The sequence below is a fragment of the Coregonus clupeaformis genome, unplaced genomic scaffold (assembly GCF_020615455.1).
Source record: "Coregonus clupeaformis isolate EN_2021a unplaced genomic scaffold, ASM2061545v1 scaf0135, whole genome shotgun sequence".
Lineage (NCBI taxonomy): Eukaryota > Metazoa > Chordata > Actinopteri > Salmoniformes > Salmonidae > Coregonus > Coregonus clupeaformis.
In genome coordinates this window covers 359,409-378,522 of record NW_025533590.1, presented here as the reverse complement: position 1 = coordinate 378,522, position 19,114 = coordinate 359,409, and the positions used below count along the sequence as shown (strand labels likewise).

Sequence of the window (19,114 nt, the reverse complement as noted above, 5' to 3'; positions counted from 1 at the left end):
GAATGCCTCAGACTAAGACTAGGGCGAATTGTTTAAGTTTGTATTCAACCTTTATTTATCCTGATCAAAACTATGTGACACGGCTACTCTTTAGAAACAAAGTCCATGGCTGAGTTGATCAGTGTGCCTTTATTTTCAATCATTTTTATTGACTAACCCCCTTTTCCAAGCAACGTGCAAAGAGTGTTGTTTGGGTGTTTTTCACCTTTCATTGCTTCACAATGCTGGTCCAGGATCAGAGCCCCCCTGTCTATTTAATCGTATTCATTATGACCTAAAAGGCTCAACTGATCCTAGTTCAGCACTCCTACTCTGAGACACTGGGTACAGGACAGGAGGCTGTTCTTTGCATTTGCATTGCGTTGGTGTAGTGAAGATGTTAGTACTGGTAGACAATGAAGCTAAGATGATTATAATGTAGTCTACTTTATAGAGATGAATCTGCTGCATACAAGATTATAATATGAATTCTGAAATCATATTTCTCCCATTATTTAATTCTAATAAGCCATGTTGTTCTACTTAAAACAAGTAGTAATTTGATTTAGAATACAATCATGGTTTAACTTCACTGTTGGGTGTAGGGCACTTTTCTAAAGTTTAGTGTGTAACCAGTCTAGTGGTTAAGAGCATTGGGCCAGTAACCATGCTCTACCAACTGAGCTACATCCCTGCCGGCCCTTCCCTCCCCTACCCTGGACCAACTGAGCTACATCCCTGCCGGCCCTTCCCTCCCCTACCCTGGACCAATTGTGCACCGCCCCATGGGTCTCCCGGTCGTGGCCGGCTACGACAGAGCCTGGATTTGAACCAGGATTTCTAGTGGCACAGCTAGCACTGCGATGCAGTGCCTTAGACCACTGCGCCACTCGGGAGAGTTTTCCCTCACCCATCTACACACAATACCCCATAATGACAAAGTCAAAACATGTTTTTAGACATTTTTTGCAAATGTATTGAAAATGAAATACAGAAATATCTTATTTACATAAGTATTCACACCCCAGAGTCAATACATGTTATTATCACCTTTGGCAGCTTTCTGGGTAAGTCTCTAAGAGCTTTGCACACCTGGATTGTACAATATGCACATTATTATTTAAAAAATCCTTCCAGCTCTGTCAACTTGGTTGTTGATCATTGCTAGACAACCATTTTCAAGTCTCACCATAGATTTTCAAGCTGATTTAAGTCGAAACTGTAACTAGGCCATTCAGGAACATTCATTGTCGTCTTGGTAAGCAACTCCAGAATATATTTGGCCATGTGTTTTAGGTTATTGTCCTGCTGAAAGATGAATTTGTCTCCCAGTGTCAGTTCGAAAGTCGACTGAACCAGGTTTTCCTGTTTGATTTTGCCTGACTCAGTAATTGTTTAAAGTCACCATTGGCCTCATGGTGAAATCCCTGAGCTCTTTCCTTCCTCTCCTGCAACTGAGTTAGGAAGGACACCTGTATCTTTGTAGTGACTGGGTGTATTGACACACCATCCAAAGTGTAATTAATAACTTCACCATGATGAAAGGGATTTTCAATATCTGCTTTCTTTGCCTTTTCTTTTTTACCCATCTACCAATAGGTGCCCTTTGTGAGGCATTGGAAAACCTACCTGGACTTTGTGGTTGAATCTATGTTTGGACTTCACTGCTCAACTGAGGTACAGATAATTGTATGTGTGGGGTACAGAGATGTAGTCATTCAAAACTAATGTTAAACACTATTATTGCACACAGAATTAGTCCATGCAACTTATTATGGGACTTGTTACGCACATTTTTACTCCTGAACTTATTTAGACTTGCCATAACAAAGGGGTTGAATACTTATTGACTGAATACATTTCAGCTTTTCATTTTTTATTAATTTGTAAAAATGTCTAAACACATAATTCCACTTTGAAATTATGGAGTATTGTGTGTAGGCCAGTGACACAAAATCTCAATTTAACCTATTTTAAATTCAGGCTGTAACACAACAACATTTGTAAAAAGTCAGGGGGTGTGAATACTTTCTGAAGGCACTGTACCTAATCAGTGGCTCCAGTGACAACACGATGAAGATACTGGACCTGCTGGAGAGGCTCCTCATCTACACCCTCCACGGCCACAAGGTCACGCTTAGACCACATTTAGGACCACACTCTTTATGCTACAGAATGTGGACATACCCATCTGAACCATAGAAATATAATTGCTAGGTTATTATTAGTAATTCAAATTCTATGATCTGAACATTTGCGGGAACTGGAAGCAATGAGCTATCATCATACGAGTAGTGATGGTCTGTTCTAGTGATTTTAAGTGGTGTTGTTTCTCTCTGACTTGGTTGTTTTGAATCTGCTCAAGGTCCTGTCCGGACTGTGGCCTTCTCCAGGGGAGAAGACCTCTTCGCCTCAGTGGGTTGTGTTGTTCAGGTGGGTGGCCTGTGCTTATCTGTGGGTACATGATAGGATGGGAAGCAGATACCTGTAACCTGGGTCAGTAGGGCACACCGTAGCAAAACGATTAGCAACAGAAAACGTAATCAGTGTTCTTTTTGGACAAATTCAGGTAGTACCTCATCTTCCCCGTTTCAAAACATGTTGGGTGGCCAATTTAATTATGAGAAACCGAAGTTCCTTTAATCAGCCTGGTTAAGTCAGTTATTTGCGCTGATGATTTGATGACCTGCTCTGTCCTAATGGCTCCTATCTGCCCCTCCTATCTGGTTCTGAAGACCAACTTTGATGCGTTTGACTACCGTTTGACTACCGGGAGGTCCAGCAGGCCACTCAAAGACATTCAGAGACTTGTCCCGAAGACACTCCTGCGTTGTCTTGGCTGTGTGCTTAGGGTCGTTGTCCTCTTGGAAGGTGAACTTTCGCCACAGTCTGAGGTCATGAAGTGCTCTGGAGCAGGTTTTCATCAAGGATCTCTCTGTACTTTGCTCCGTTCATCTTCTCCTCGATCCTGACTAGTCTCCCAGTCCCTGCCGCTGAAAAACATCCCCACAGCATGATGCTGCCACCACCATGCTTCACCGTAGGGATGGTATTGGCCAGGTGATGAGTGTTGCCTGATTTCCTCCAGACGTGAGGCTTGGCATTCAGGCCAAAGAGTTCAATCTTGGTTTCATTAGACCAGAGAATCGTGTTTCTCACGGTCTGAGAGTCCTTTAAGTGCCTTTTGACAAACTACAAGCGGGCTGTCATGTGCCTTTTACTGATGAGTGGCTTCCGTCTGACCACTCTACCATAAAAGCCTGCTTGGTAGAGTGCTGCAGAGATGGTTGTTCTTCTAGAAGGTTCTCCCATCTCCACAGAGGAACTCTGTCAGAGTGACCATCTGGTTCTTGGTCACCTCCCTGACCAAGGCCCTTCTTCGCCGATTGCTCAGTTTGGTCGGGCGGCCAGCTCTAGGAAGAGTCTTAATGGTTCCAAACTGATTCCATTTAAGAATGATGGAGGCCACTGTGTTCTTGGGGACATTCTATGCTGCAGAAATGTTTTGGTACCCCTCCCCAAATCCGTGCCTCGATAAAATCCTGTCTCGGAGCTCTACGGACAATTCCTCCGACCTCATGGCATGGTTTTTGCTCTGACATGCACTGTCAACTGTGGGACCTTATATAGACAAGTGTGTGCCTTTCCAAATGATGTCCAATCAATTGAATTTACAACAGGTGGATCAATGGAAGGATGATCAATGGAAACAGGATGCACCTGAGCTAAATTTCGAGTCTCATAGCAAAGGGTCTGAATACTTATGTAATTAATTTCTGTTTTATATTTTTGCCCCAAAAATTAAAAACCTTTTTTCGCTTTGTCATTATGGGGTATTGTGTGTAGATTGATGAGGGGAAAAAAATAATGTAATCAATTTTAGAATAAGGCTGTAAAGTAACAAAATGTGGAAAAAGTGAAGGGGTCTGAATACTTTCCGAATGCACTGTAAATAAGCATAATCATCTGGTCACTTCGGTCATTTACATTTGATATTAGTCGTTTAGCAGTTGCTCTTATCCAGAGTGACTTAGTGCATTGAACTAGTCGCTAAGTTTCTGCACAATCCTTCCTATTCAAGGTGTCCAAGCTGAAAATGTTTATGTATTATGAATACATATAAGACTTGCAATAAGCAACAAAATCATGGCTCCTATAGTCAAGGTAAAATGCGTTTGCAAATAAATGCATCCATATTGCATTACACTCAGTTGGCTATTGTATTCATAATGCTTTATACCTTTGTGTGACCCTTGCTCTTCTCCTCCCTCCCAACAGAGCAAGGCCCTCTACACAGCCAGGGTAAGACCACCTCTACCCACCAGCACTCACTCACAACCAATCAACATAGTCATATGTCCGTTTCATCTGGCTATTACTGAGCTGGGTCGTGTTCAGTAGGCATAAAACGAAAGAAAACAGTCAGAAACTGGGAGGTGCTACATTTTTTGCTACATTTTGCTACGGTGTGCTCTAATGAATATGTCCCTGGATTTACCACCGAAGCCCATTGACCACAGTATAGTCCATGTAATGGTGTGCTATTTGAGATTCACTGGTAGACTTCATGATAGGCAACAGGGTAAACATTCACATGTAACATGTAAAGTCCACCAGGTGGCGATACAGGCCAGTGATTGAGTTTTTTCCATCCGCCACAAAGTCATGTGGGAAGAAGACAACACAACGCTCACCAAGAAGGCACACCAGCGGATGTACTACTTGCGGCAGATGAAAAAAACTCAATCTCCCTGTCAAACATCATCTGGTTTTACGCATCAATAGTTGAGTCCATCCTCACCTCCTCCATCACCATCTGGTTTGGGCAGAGAGAGAGTGAATGAAAGAGAGGGATAGGACATGTCGAGTGCCTGTCCCAGGGCTCCAGGCCCAACCTGTCCGGAGACCAGCGATGCTAATAATAGACCACTGCTTTACACACACACACACACACACACATACTCTGTTAGCTAACTGAGGCCTAGAATAAATGAGTCAACTAGGATGGTTCAGCCCAGTCCAGGGTGCCCCTGGTCCTGCCCTGTCAGCTCCCATCACCGGGGAGGACCACAAGATATCCCAGAGGTTTGCTCATCCCTTTATCCCCAACCCCACACAGTACTTCCCGTCCTGCCCTGGGTTAGTGCTTCCTCATGGTGCTTCCTTACCACGCGTAGGAAGGATGGAGGGAGGGAGGGAGGGACAGAGGGGGCAGAATTTTGCCTGGAGGGGGTATTTTTCCACTGACAGTTGCTGACATCATCTCCTCTGATTGTGTCATTATTTCAGGGTGATTCCCTGAAAGGGTTGTGTAAGTGTATGCTTATGTGATAGGCTGTTTGTGCGTATACATGTGTTAGTGTATGTTGGAGACTTTTGTGTAGGAGTGTGTGTGCATGCGTGTGTGCATATGTATGCTTTTATAAATATGTGTGATGGGGTACAGTACAGCAATGAGGCTACATGCCAATATCATGTATGTTTGCATGCGTCAATTTGTGCGCTAACGGATTGTGTGCAAGCATGCATGTAGTTGTTTTCCTGTGTACATCAATCGTAACACATCCAAGCCTTTTGACATGTTGTCATTGAGTGATTATACAGTGTGATGCACTTTGTCAGTGTTTTCCACAAGTACATAGAGTAGCCAGCCAAATAGGAAAAGTAGCTAGCCAGCCCCCCCCGGCCGCCCTCTGGGTTATTATTCTTTGGTCGAAGGAGCTCTATTTTGGTGGCCTCTGGTACATTCTAATGCCTTGAATCCATCTGAAATACACAGCGAAATGAATGAATACATCGAGTTTACCTCCCAGATTGGACAAATTAGTTGTGGTATTGTGTAGAAAGACAACGTTACAATTTAAATTACAGAACATTTATGAATTGAGTGTATTGTTAGTTGTTTTGGATATTGTCTAGGCCTATATCATTGTAAATAAGAATTTGTTATTAACTGACTGCCTAGTTAAATAAAGGTTAAATAAAAAAATTAAAAAATAAAAATATGATCAGGATCAGGATGTTTTTCTAAGAGAAAAGTATTATTTACAGTTTTACCTCAAGTTATGAATTGCCACAATGATGGTTGTTCTTCAAATTATGTATTTTATTAAAACAGAAAAATTAAGTAAATAGTTCACATTATCTTAAAAAATAAATGAAATGTTTTGTTTTTCCAGGTTTCTGTTTTCTCCAGTGTTTTCCTGGTTTTCGCATATATTCATAACTTATCTGCAGATAATCGCCAAAAAGCCTAAGCCTACCAGTAGCCTATGCAAATTAGGGAGCCAAATGAACAGCTCTGGCACCGATGCGATTCGGCAGGCTAACCTCAGTAGGCAAAAAATTATTGCGACATGTGTAATGGAAACGGCAGGAATGCAAGTTTCACCATGGCATGGACCGTGGCGATACGTTGGCACATCAGAATTATTAGAATATTGCAAATATTCGTAAATTATCGCATTCTATCCATGCTGGCTTTTGCGGGCTACCTGAGACATGAAACAGATAATGCGCAATTTGCCTAAATGGGTAATGGAAACACTTCAACCACTACATTTTTTTTCGACACTAGGTTTTAGTGTATTCTTTATTTTTAGGTGTGACGTCATTATGACCAGCTGTTTTTATCGACACAAGATAGTTAAATGGAAACGCACCATATCAGGCAATTGTCGCATCTATTTTCTATGCAAACGTTAATGTCGACAAAAAAATCACTGTACAAGTTAATGGAAATATATCTAGTGACTGACGAGATGAGAGTCACTCACTTTAGCGTCACTGTCTGGCAAGCCCAGACATCCTAGGAAAGGAAAACTAGGAAACCCTGGCTTTGGTTTACTTGTCCCGATGCGATACCATGGACATATAACCATGCTGCATGATTTATGAATGGCAAAGGGATGTAGTAGATTGACTTTATTCAGTCAGCTGGACACCTTTTATAAACTAGTCAACACTTGCTGTTCAGTTGTCAATCAACGCACAGTAACTAGCCTACTTGGCGCCACGACTCCAGTTAGCTGCATATGTGAAACACAAATAAAAAAATATAAAAAAATGAATGTCAGAAAACCATAATTAGGCTATTGGATTTTGACTCATCGTTACCACTTACATTACATGGGGCGTGCAAATTCACAAGCATCATGCTCTCTCTCTGCCTCTTCCATGTAAAGAAATTCAACTGCAACCAGAGATCTGTATATAATGATGAGATGCTGATGTCTTGCCTTAACAATGGGACTTGTTGTCCCAAAGGTTGGAAGGCAGGCGACAAGCTTAGGTCCAAAATAAGCCCATAGAAACACATTGGGCAGATTTTGGAAAGATTTTGGTGAGAGGGAAACCTCTTCCTCTTCCTCTCTGCTGCGTTTGCCTGTCATCGCTCGCTTTGTGACTGATAGGTGCCAATCCTATCAATAGATCGCTAGAATAAATGTTGTTCATTCTAGCAGGAGAGGGCTTGACGGACTAACGAATTGTTGTTGAAAATGTAGCCGGTTGAAAATGTGTGTAACCGGCTGATTAGCCGACAGCCGGAGCTAATGGAAAACATTGCTTTGTGACATGACTCAATTGGTGTACATCCTCACTGCTTTCTCCTTACTTGCCCATCCTCTCTATCTCATTCATTCACTCTCTCTCTCTCTCTCTCTCTCTCTCTCTCTCTCTCTCTCTCTCTCTCTCTCTCTCTCTCTCTCTCTCTCTCTCTCTCTCTCTCTCTCTCTCTCTCTCTCTCTCTCTCTCTCTCTCTCTCTCATCCACCACCAGCCTTTTTCTCTATCTCATTCACTCTCTCTCTCCCCCCCTCTCTCGCTCTCTCTCTTGCGCTCTCTCGCATTATCCATTAAGTGTGCTAGCAGCATTAGCAGGACTCAGTGGTTCTGAATGGGGAGTTAGCAGCGGCGGCTATGTCATCTCTCCACTGGAGTCTGCCTGCCAGGGCTGGAGGGAGGGGGAATGCCCACACTCTTCATTCACACACACAGCCTGGCTCCCAATAGCCTTGAATGGACTCCCTTACTTGCTTTCTCTCCTTTAATTCAAGTTAATATAGCCTATGTCAATTAAAACTTTACTGTCCCCACAGGGAAATGTTATTGTGCAGTCAGGAGTACATAAGGCACAATATTCCTAATATGAAGTTGCACCCTCCCCTTTTGCACTCAGAACAGCCTCAATTCGTTGGGGCATGGCCTCTACAAAGTGTGGAAAGCGTTCCACAGGGATGCTGGCCCATGTTGACTCCTATGCTTCCCACAGTGGTGTCAAGTTGGCTGGATGTCCTTTGGGTGGTGGACGATTCTTGATACACACAGGAAACTGTTGAGCGTGAAAAACCCAGCAGCGTTGCAGTTCTTGACACACTCAAACCGGTGCGCCTGGCACCTACTACCATACCCCGTTCAAAGGCACTTAAATCTTTTGTCTTACCCATTCACCCTCTGAATGGCACACACACAATCCATGTCTCAATTGTCTCAAGGCCTAAAAATCATTCTTTAACCTGTCTCCTCCCCTTCATCTACACTGATTGACAAGTGACATCAATAAGGGATCATACCTTTCACCTGGATAGTCTGTCATGTTCCTAATGTTTTGTACACTCAGTGTATACAGATGAACAGAAACACACAATGGTTTGAACACTTGTCCAAAGTGTACACTAGATAGGGAGGAGAACTTTAGCCTACATACTAACTAGGGTAGGAGTGCATTATACTCCCACTTTTCACCTCTATAGATTTGTGCTGACAGGGAAAACCTAGTCAGTTGCACAACTGAATGCATTCAACCGAAATGTGTCTTCCACAGTTAATCAGAGAGGTGCAGGGGGCTGCCTTAATCAACATCCACAGGGCCCAGGTGTTGTTGAGGGTAACTGCCTTGCTCAAGGGTAGAACGGCATATTTTTCCACCTTGCCTGCTCGGGGATTTGAACCAGTGACCTTTCGGTTACTGGACCGGGGAGCAGTTGTTGGGGGTTAACTGCCTTGCTCAAGGGTAGAACCGCATATTGTTCCACCTTTTCCACAGGGATTCGAACCAGTGACCTTTTGGTTACTGGCCCAATGCTCTTAAATGCTAGGCTACCTGCCGCCAGGCTACTCGTAGCGACTGAGACGGCGACAGTAGCTACAGCAGCGACAGCAACGGAGACAGCATGCAGGCAGAATGCCAAGGCTGTGTGTCTATATATAGCTGCTGTGACGGGTCTATTACAGGTATTGGGGACAGCTCAAAGGCAAACGGTGCATTCATATTTTCCCACTGCTCTGGCTGTCTGTCATCTCACTCTGCCTGCCCCCCCTCTCTCTGGTGTAGTGGCTGAGAGACATGAAAGGTAATGGACATCATTGAGTGTCAAACCAATTGCACTGAATTGAAATCACATCAAATGAAAACGACATTAAGTAGGCTGAAATTAGTCCAGAGCAAATAGCAAAATGGTGTGTTGACCAGACCAGATCAGTTCAATCCTTCTATCCACATGCTCTCTGTCTCATCCTACACTGTGTGTGTAAGTGCATGAGTGTTTGTGCGTGTGTGTGTGTGTGTGCGCGTGTGTGTAGAAGAACCCGCCAGTGCCAGAGCTTCCTTCCTTTGCAGTAGGAAAAAGGAAAGTACAGGATATTGGATGGCCCGGAGGTGTGGATACCAGATTTAAGTGCTGTGGAAAGAAGAACACGAGTGACAAGACATGACAGAACTGGCTAAAGATAGACGGGGGAACAAGGTTCACTTTCCAGCAGGAGAGAGGAGAGCTCTTAGAGATGTCCTCCTAACTGTGCAAGAGTGAACCCTACGCACAAAGAAATACACTGAGGGTAGGTCCCAAATGGCACCCTATTCCCTATATAGTGCACTACAATGGGCCCTGGTCAAAAGAATAGTGCACTAAATAGGGAATAGGGTGATTTGGGACACACAGAGCTCTCAGAGATTTCCTCCTAACTGCTTGGGAGTGAACACAACGCTTAAAAAAAAAAGTATAATGTATTTTCTATGCACTTTGAAAGCTTATATTCTACCATGACTGCCTTGAAAAAGTATTTATCTCAATTGATTATCTACCTTTTTTTTTAGGTCATGTGAAGATATTAATTGATTGAACATATCTCCTTTTGAGTACATAAAGGCCTGCAAATCGACAACAACAATGTTGTCCTTTATGCTATTATGTGATGAACCGTTTGTGGAGGTGGTGTTCCTGTAACTGAGATGCTTACGCAACATCTCCCAACTAGTCGATCATCTGGCAACAGAGGAGACGAAACGGAAAACGTCGCAAGACACTGTATACATCCCGTTATCCTCTCTTTATCGGCCCTCTTTCTCCCAGCAGCCCTCACTGTAGTCGCCACAGCGTTGGCATCATGTGGGTGACCAAACATGATCTCACTCATCAAAGATATATACGAGGGGCAAGCCTTATCACTAATTCAGTAGGGTTCTCTCAGTCTCTCTTCCCCATCCCTCGCTCCACCTCTTCCTCTCTCTCATCTCCCCCTTATGCAATGAGCACCCAGACTCGGAGGAAGCAGGCAGGCTTGAGGGTACCTTGGACTATGTAACCTTTCTTTGAAGAAGGCTTTTCTTCCCCCCTCCGAAGCCAAGTGGTTACAGCCAAACATGCTTTTGCTTTAAGGTTGAAGTAAAGCTATTTCAAGCCTATAGTATAGGCATAGTATGCTGTGTCCTCTCTCTTGTGTACTGGCTCACTATTCTGAATTTGCTTCCTCACCTTCCTGGTGACCTTTGCCTGGTGACCTCTGATCATGGAAGGGTCTCTACAGATTGTGCCTTGACTGTACAGTACAAGTATATAGAAAAAAAGACCTGAAAATGTCTGTCACAGAACTGTCAGCACAAAATGTTAGCACGTTTGTATAGCATCAGCGCTCACCTCAGCTACACAAGGCTCTTTCCCCATATATCCCTGTATCCTCCTTTCTGTGCTCCATCTCTTTTTGACCTCAAATCAAAATCTAATCAAAGTTTATTGGTCACATACACAGTTCTGCTGATGTTAACGCAGGTGCAGTGAAATGCTTGTGTTTCTAGTTCCAACAGTGCAGTAATACCTAGCAATAAAAAAATATATAACAAAATGCATAATCCAGAAAAATACATTATATAGAATGAGCCATGACTAAAATACAGTTTATATACTGAACAAATATATAAACGTAACATGCAACAATTTCAATGATTTTACTGAGCTACAGTTCATATAAGGAAATCAGTCAATTGAAATAAATTCATTAGGCCCTAATCTAAGGATTTCACATGACTGGGCAGGGGCGCAGACATGGGAGGGCATAGGCCCACTCACCTAGGAGCCAGGCCCACCCACTGGGGAGCCAGGCCCGGCCAATCAGAATTAGTTTTTCCCCACAAAAGGGATTTATTACAGACAGAAATACTCCTCAGTTTCATCAGCTGTCCAGTTGGCTGGTCTCAGATGATCCCGCAGGTGAAGAACCCGGATGTGGAGGTCCTGGGCTGGTTACACGTGGTCTGCGGTTGTGAAGCCGGTTGGACGTACTGCCAAATTCTCTAAAACGACATTGGAGGCAGCTTATGGTAGAGAAATTAACATTAAATTCTCTCGCAACAGCTCTGGTGGACATTCCTGCAGTCAGCATGTCAATTGCACGCTCTCTCAAAACTTGAGACATCTGTGGCATTGTGTTGTGTGACAAAACTGCACATTTTAGTGTGGCCTTTTATGGTCCCCAGCACAAGGTGCACTTGTTTAATGATCATGCTGTTTAATCAGCGTCTTGATATGCCACACCTGTCAGGTGGATGGATTATCTTGGCAAAGGAGAAATGCTCACTAACAGGGATGTAAACAAATTTGTGCACATATTTTGAGAGAAATAAGCTTTTTGTGCGTATGGAACATTTCTGGGATCTTTTATTTCAGCTCATGAAACACGGGACCAACACTTTACATGTTGCATTTGTATTTTTGTTCAGTATACATATAAAGAGGGTGAAACAGTATGTAAACATTATTAAAGTGACCAGTGTTCAATGACTGTATGTACATAGGGCAGCAGTCTCTAAGGTGCAGGGTAGAGTACCGGTTGGTAGCCTGCTAGAACAGTGACTAAGGTTCAGGGTAGGGTACTGGGCGGAGGCCGGCTAATGGTAACTGTTTAACAGTCTGTTGGCCAGGAGATAGAAGATGATTCCTCCTCGCTCTCTCTCTCTGCTTCTCTCTCAAGGATACAGGCTGTGTCCCTAGGGGCCTCTGCTGAAATGCGCTGACAGTAAGTCGACACAGGAGGGCTAAATATAGCCCCAAAGGGCTATTACATGTATCCTATCGGCTGGGGACACCTCAAAGGCAATTGATGCACTCTTTGTTTTTCCACTCCCTCTCTCGGTTGATTTTTATCTCTCGCTACTTGGGTTAGATGATGAGAAAAGAACTGGCGCCCGGACAGGAGTTGTAATAATTGATATATTTGAATGATGATACAGATTATATTGATTCTAATGCTTCCCATGTAATGGAACCTGCTCACTGACGTAGCATAGCTATTTCCTGTCGTTACTCTCTGAAGAACTGGCTGAAACCTCTTCTTTTCATTCCTTTTCCATCTTTTCTTTTTGTAATAATGTCTATAGGAGGATAAGAGAGCCAGCGTGACTCACTGCTTTCAAGTCAGCTTAGCAGTAGTAGTTGACTTCATGACCTTCATGACTTTACGAATAAAGTGCATCGTAAAGTGCCGCTACCACAATTTGTATAGTCTGTGTGTTATGTGACTGTGTGTTTCTGACACCTTGTCAGTCTATTTGTGCGTCACATTTATGGACAGTAGCTGTGTGAGTGTCCATGTATGCATCCAGCCACCTCTTTATAGCTGGCATCCGTAAGTAACACCAGGGCCAGGTCACATCTCCTCAAAATGGAAACACACAAAAACCTCAGGTTAGGTTACCCATTTATTCCAACACTGCAGTTCACCGGTGGTTGCGATTTTCTTTTGTAACGTATTTGTCTATTTCGTTTGGTAAATGTTTTAATGCCGTTCTACAGTGCTGAACATCATAGGATAAAAGCCACCAATGCGCTGATTTCACATCCATCCAGTTTATTCCTCTGTGAAAGCAGACTAGCTACCTCTGTGCTATTTGTAAACAGCCAGTGTGGAGGTAGAGAAGCAGAAAGAGGATGTGGCCTGGTGAACTACGTGGGTAGATCAAACATAGCAGCACTCTGCCATCGGCTCAAAGTGGGCTTATTCCTGCATGGGGGGGAAACAGACTAATTCATCTATAAAGAAGTGTTTCTACCTGCAGACTGGAGTGACTGCAGGCCAAGGTCAATGGGAATTGGGTTGCAGCAGTGGTTTTAGTGCTTTTGGTTATAGGGAAATTGTTTTTTATTTTATTTTGTGGGTTTTGGGAAATTGGTTGTCTGTATTGTTGTTTTGAAACGTGTGTGTATGCGTGTGTGTGTTTGTGTGCGCGACTGTGTGTGTTGTGTGTGATTGTGTGTGTGCGGTTGAGGTGATTTATCTGAGTTCTAAATCCATTTCATGCAGAAACAGGAAGAGAGCGGAATGTCAAATCTTTAAATCTACACCAAGTGTACAAAACATCAAGAACACCTTCCTAATATTGAGTTGCCCTCAGAACAGCCTCAATTCGTCGGGGCATGGGCTCTACAAGGTGTCGAAAGCGTTCCACAAGCTGGACCATGTTGACTCCAATGCTTCCCACAGTTGTGTCTAGTTGTCTGGATGTCCTTTGGGTGGTGGACCATTCTTGATACACACGGGAAACTGTTGAGTGTGGAAAAACCCTGCAGCGTTGCGGTTCTTGACACAAACCGGTGCGCCTGGCACCTACTACCATACCCCGTTCAAAGGCATTTAAATATTTTGTCTTGCCCATTCACCCTCATAATAGCACACACACAATCCATATCTCAATTGTTTTAAGGCTTAAAATTCCTTCTTTAACCTGTCTCCTCCCCTTCATCTACACTGACTGAAGTGGAGTTCACAAGTGACATCAATCAGGGATCATAGCTTTCGCCTGGATTCACCTGGTCAGTCTATTTAATGTTTTTGTAATGTTTTGTACACTCAATGTATATCTAAATCTACTTTCCTCACTACTTTGTGTGTCTGTCATGTAGACCTACAGGTAACTACCAAAATAAAGGAAACACTTGAGTAAATGAGGGACACAAAGTACATGTATATGTGCAACTGTGTGTGTGTGCTTTAGAGAGAGGAGAGGATTTCTGGTAAAGTGATAGGAAAACAAATGTGCTTCCTGTGAGGGGAGATGGCCAGGGGGTCACAGGCTCCATCCGCTCCGTCCGGAGGTATGGCCGACACCTGACACTGATGCGGGTCCCAGGTTAAGCCCCTATAAGAGGGGTGAGGGTCGAGGGGTGGCCAGCCTATGGCCCACCTGTTAGGAAGTCATTAATCTCTCTGTTCCACATTCACCCGCCCACTTACTAGCCCCCTCAACACTGTTTGGCGTGTTTCGTTGTTTGATGTGCTACCTCTCTCTCCATTTTCTCTTGTTCTTTTTCTGCTTTTCGCAATCTTGTTGGCCTCACTTTCTCTCGCTTCTTTACTCACTGTCTCTTGCTCATCTCCTTCTCTCCCTGCTTTGTCCTGTAGTGTCCTTGTCTTCCCCCACCGTAAGGTCTGAAAACATCTACTGTTTCTATTGGTGACTGCTTTCTTGACTCTACTGCTGTATGCCAGGTTGCTGTATGATGCTCAGAAGCTCAGACTAGGTCCTATCCAGACTAAATAAGCAGTGTCTGACAGAGGATCCTCTAAGCTGAATTCCATGCCTTATACATTACACCCCATTCACTGTCTATATAAACCTGACCTCAAACCCTACAGGCTGTGTGCTTACTTATCACCCTCTTAGGATATGAACTTTAACCCTATTCCAATTAACTAATCTATCACCTCAATCATAGGATACCTTTCCTAACCTCACATGCTAAACTTCATCCCATTATTCTTAGGGTATGACCTTTAACCTCTAACCCGACTGGTTGAACTCTGAACTCTTACCTTTATAATGGAAAGATCACTTCACCTTCAAATGCATGATAAAACCTCCAATGTTTTCCAATGGTATTCTTATTCCTTTTTCTGAACTCTTGGAGTGGTCTGAGGTGAGCAATCGTGACAAGTAGTCTCAGTCTGCATGGGGAAACGACAGGAGAGGAAGCAAGGGGCCAAGTAATGAATGATTGAGTGAAAGAGCACTTCACCAGCCAGGCTCCACATTCCTCATTCCTCCCAGGCCCCACCTGTTTGATTCTGTTTGATCCTGATCTCCTGGTGGCTAACGCTTACATGCTACCCCTGTGACGTCCCTCTCAGAGACCCTCCAAACCCCTCAGCACTCAGCGGATCTAGGTCAGATCATCCATCATCATCCTATTTCCAGTAAGACATGGAGAATTTGGTTCTGGGTGTAAGATCGTGATGAAGAGTGGTTGTTGTTGTGGTATTTCTTCTGGACTATTGACCCTTTTCTTTGCTTTATCTTCAAAAGAGTCATGTCTGAGACTTTATGGCTGGAAAGATATTTCTGGCCAAAAAGTATTTGTTTTGCCCAGAGAAGAAAGGTATTTTTCATCATGCATTTTTATTCGTTCTTTGTTCTGCTCAAGTATCGGCATTAAAATTTTCCCGGAATAAAGATGCTTAGACCCATAAGTGTTGGTTGCTGCGGGGTGGCATTGAGCCCAGAATGTGTGGGAACCTAGGAAAGGTTAGCTTGCTTGGACTGGAGCATGGTCTGAGAGGGTTATTAGCTGGACTAGCCTAGCTTAGCACTCCCATTGTTTTTCAGTGGGGCAATTAGTAATTAGTGCTTGGCTTACAAAACGAGTAGTGGGTTCCCACAGGTGCTTTACAGTCTGTTTGCTATTAGCTCAAGCGCTAAAGCAGATTATGAGGCATTTGGAAGGCAATTTAGCTTGCCTCAAGTCAAATCCTGCATAGTGACCGCTTGGCAACTTCCTGTGTATTGATGCTTTTCTAAGTATTTAGTCAATGGTCTTAGCAGAATTATTATACTCTTTTTTTATATATACAGTACCAGTCTAAAGTTTGGACACACCTAGTCATCCAAGGGTTTTTCTTTATTTTTACTATTTTCTACATTGTAGAATCATAGTGAAGACATCAAAACTGGCCCTGTGTAGCTCAGTTGGTAGAGCATGGCGCTTGCAACGCCAGGGTTGTGGGTTCGATTCCCACGGGGGGCCAGTATGAAAATGTATGCACTCAATAACTGTAAGTCGCTCTGGATAAGAGCGTCTGCTAAATGACTAAATTGAAATAACACATATGGAATCATGTAGTAACCAAAAAAGTGTTAAACAAATCAAAATGTATTTTAGATTCTTCAAAGTAGCCACCTTGATGACAGCTTTGCAAACACTTGGCATTCTCTCAACCAGCTTCATGAAGAATGCTTTTCCAACAGTCTTGAAGGAGTTCCCACATATGCTGAGCACTTGTTGGCTGCTTTTCCTTCACTCTACGGTCCAACTCATCCCAGACCATCTCAATTGGGTTGAGGTCGGGTGATTGTGATCTGATGCACACTCCATCACTCTCTTTGGACAAATAGCCTTTACACAGCCTGGAGGTGTGTTTTGGGTCATTGTCCTGTTGAAAAACAAATGATAGTCCCACTAAGTGCAAACCAGATGGGATTGCGTATCGCTGCAGAATGCTGTGGTAGCCATGCTGGTTAAGTGTGCCTTGATTTCTAAATAAATCACAGACAGTGTCACCAGAAAAGCACCCCCACACCATCACACCTCCTCCTCCATGCTTCACGGTGGGAACCACACATGCGGATATCATCCGTTCACCTACTCTGTGTCTCACAAAGACACGGCGGTTGGAGCCAAAAATCTCACATTTGGACTCATCAGACCAAAGGACAGATTTCCACCAGTCTAATGTCCATTGCTTGTGTTTCTTGGCCCAAGGAAGTCTCTTCTTATTATTGGTGTCCTTTAGTATTGGTTTCTTTGCAGCAATTCGACCATGAAGGCCTGATTCACGTAGTCTCCTCTGAACAGTTGATGTTCAGATGTGTCTGTTTCTTGAACTCTGTGAAGCATTTATTTGGGCAGCAATCTGAGGTGCAGTTAACTCTAATTAACTTATCCTCTGCAGCAGAGGTAGCTCTGGGTCTTCCTTTCCTGTGGCGGTCCTCATGAGAGACAGTTTCATCATAGCGCTTGATGGTTTTTGCGACTGCACTTGAAGAAACATGAAAAGTTCTTGAAATTTTCCGCATTGACTGACCTTCATGTCTTAAAGGAATGATGGACTGTCGTTTCTCTTTGCTTATTTGAGCTATTCATGCTATAATATGGACTTGGTATTTTACCAAATAGGGCTATCTTCTGTATACCACCCCTACCTTGTAACAACACAACTGATTGGCTCAAACGCATTAAAAAGGAACTAATTCCACAAATTAACTTTTAACAAAGACACCTGTTAATTGAAATGCATTCCAGGTGACTACCTCATGAAGCTGGTTGAGAGAATGCCAAAAGTGTGAAAAGCTGTCATCAAGGCAAAGGGTGGCTACTTTGAAGAATCTATAAAGTCCTATAAAATATATTTTGATTTGTTTAACACTTTTTTGGTTACTAAATTATTCCAAATGTGTTATTTCATAGTTTTGATGTCTTCACTATTATTCTACAATGTAGAAAATAGTAAAAAAGGACTTTGAACGGCCCCACAAACCATGGGATCAGCTTCCAGCAGGGCAGGCGGAGGGGCAGGTCCTTCGTAGAAAGCCAGACCCTGTCACAGGGGTGAAAGACCAGGGCCACACTGCGGTGACGATCGGCCTGCGCCTTCTGCCGGAGGACGATGCGCTGGAGACAGGTGTGCGCTGTGTTCCATAACTCCTCAGCGCGCCGGAACCAATCGTCCACCGCAGGAGCCTCGATCTGACTCCGGTACCAGGGTGCCAGGGCCGGCTGATAGCCTGGAACACACTGAAAGGGTGTGAGGTTAGTGGAGGAGTAACGGAAGGAGTTTTGTGAATAATCTGCCCAAGGCAGAAACGCAGCCCACTCCCCCGGCCGGTCCTGACTGTAACTACGAAGATACCTACCCAGTTCCTGATTTACCCTTTCAGGTGGAAAGGGTAAATCAGGAACTGGGTAGGTATCTTCGTAGCCCATTAGATTGGGGACCGTACCCGGAGGTGAGGCTGACCGTGACCCCCAGTCGTTCCATGAAGGCCTTCCAGACACGGGAGGTGAACTGAGGACCACGGTCAGAAACGATGTCCTCCGGGATCCCGTAGTGCCGGAAGACGTGAGAGAAGAGAGCCTCCGCGGTCTGCAGGGCCATAGGGAGACCAGGCAGAGGAATCAAACGACAGGCTTTGGAAAACTGGTCCACAACAACCAGGATGGTGGTGTGCTCCTCCGAGGGGAGAAGGTCTGTGACAAAGTCCACGGAGAGATGGGACCAGAGTCGTTGTGGAACTGGCAGTGGGTGGAGTTTGCCATAGGGGAGGTGTCTAGGTGTCTTGCTCTGTGCTCAAGTGGAGCAGGAAGAGACTTAGCCCGGATGTCCTGTGCCAAGGTGTCCTTAAATCGGCCTTAAAGCTATTTGATCCCAGCAGGTAAAGTCAAACCTGGCGAAGAATAGGGCCCACCTGGCCTGACATGGGTTCAGCCTCTTCGCTGCTCAAATGTACTCCAAGTTCCGGTGGTCCGTCCAGACAAGGAATGGGTGTTTAGCGCACTCCAGCCAGTGCCTCCATGCTTTCATCACCTTCTTGATGGCCAACAACTCACGATCCCCCACGTCGTAATTCCGATCCGCGGGAGACAGCTTCCGTGAGTAGAAGGTGGATGGATGGAGTTTAGGCGGCGATCCAGTGCGTTTGGAAAGAACAGCCCCTAAGCCAACCTCGGAGGTGTCCACCTCCACGATGAAGGGCAGAGACGGGTCAGGGTGAGCCAGAACAGGTGCGTTAGTAAAACGTTCCTTGAGTGCACAGAAGGCTTTGTTTGCGCCCGGCCGTAGGGCATTACCCTGTATTCGTAGTGCCCGGTGCT

The 19,114-nt window shown here is 44.3% G+C and overlaps 1 long non-coding RNA gene across 1 annotated transcript in view; it reads left to right on the top strand.

Moving 5' to 3' along the window:
* The first annotated feature begins 2,342 nt into the window (after window positions 1-2,342).
* The window catches only part of LOC121531253, a 78,874-nt gene continuing 62,102 nt past the window's right edge, over window positions 2,343-19,114 (top strand). The window contains exons 1-2 of the long non-coding RNA XR_005994103.1: window positions 2,343-2,412; window positions 4,258-4,281. This is a non-coding gene — a long non-coding RNA (uncharacterized LOC121531253). The remainder of the gene's footprint in view (window positions 2,413-4,257; window positions 4,282-19,114) is intronic.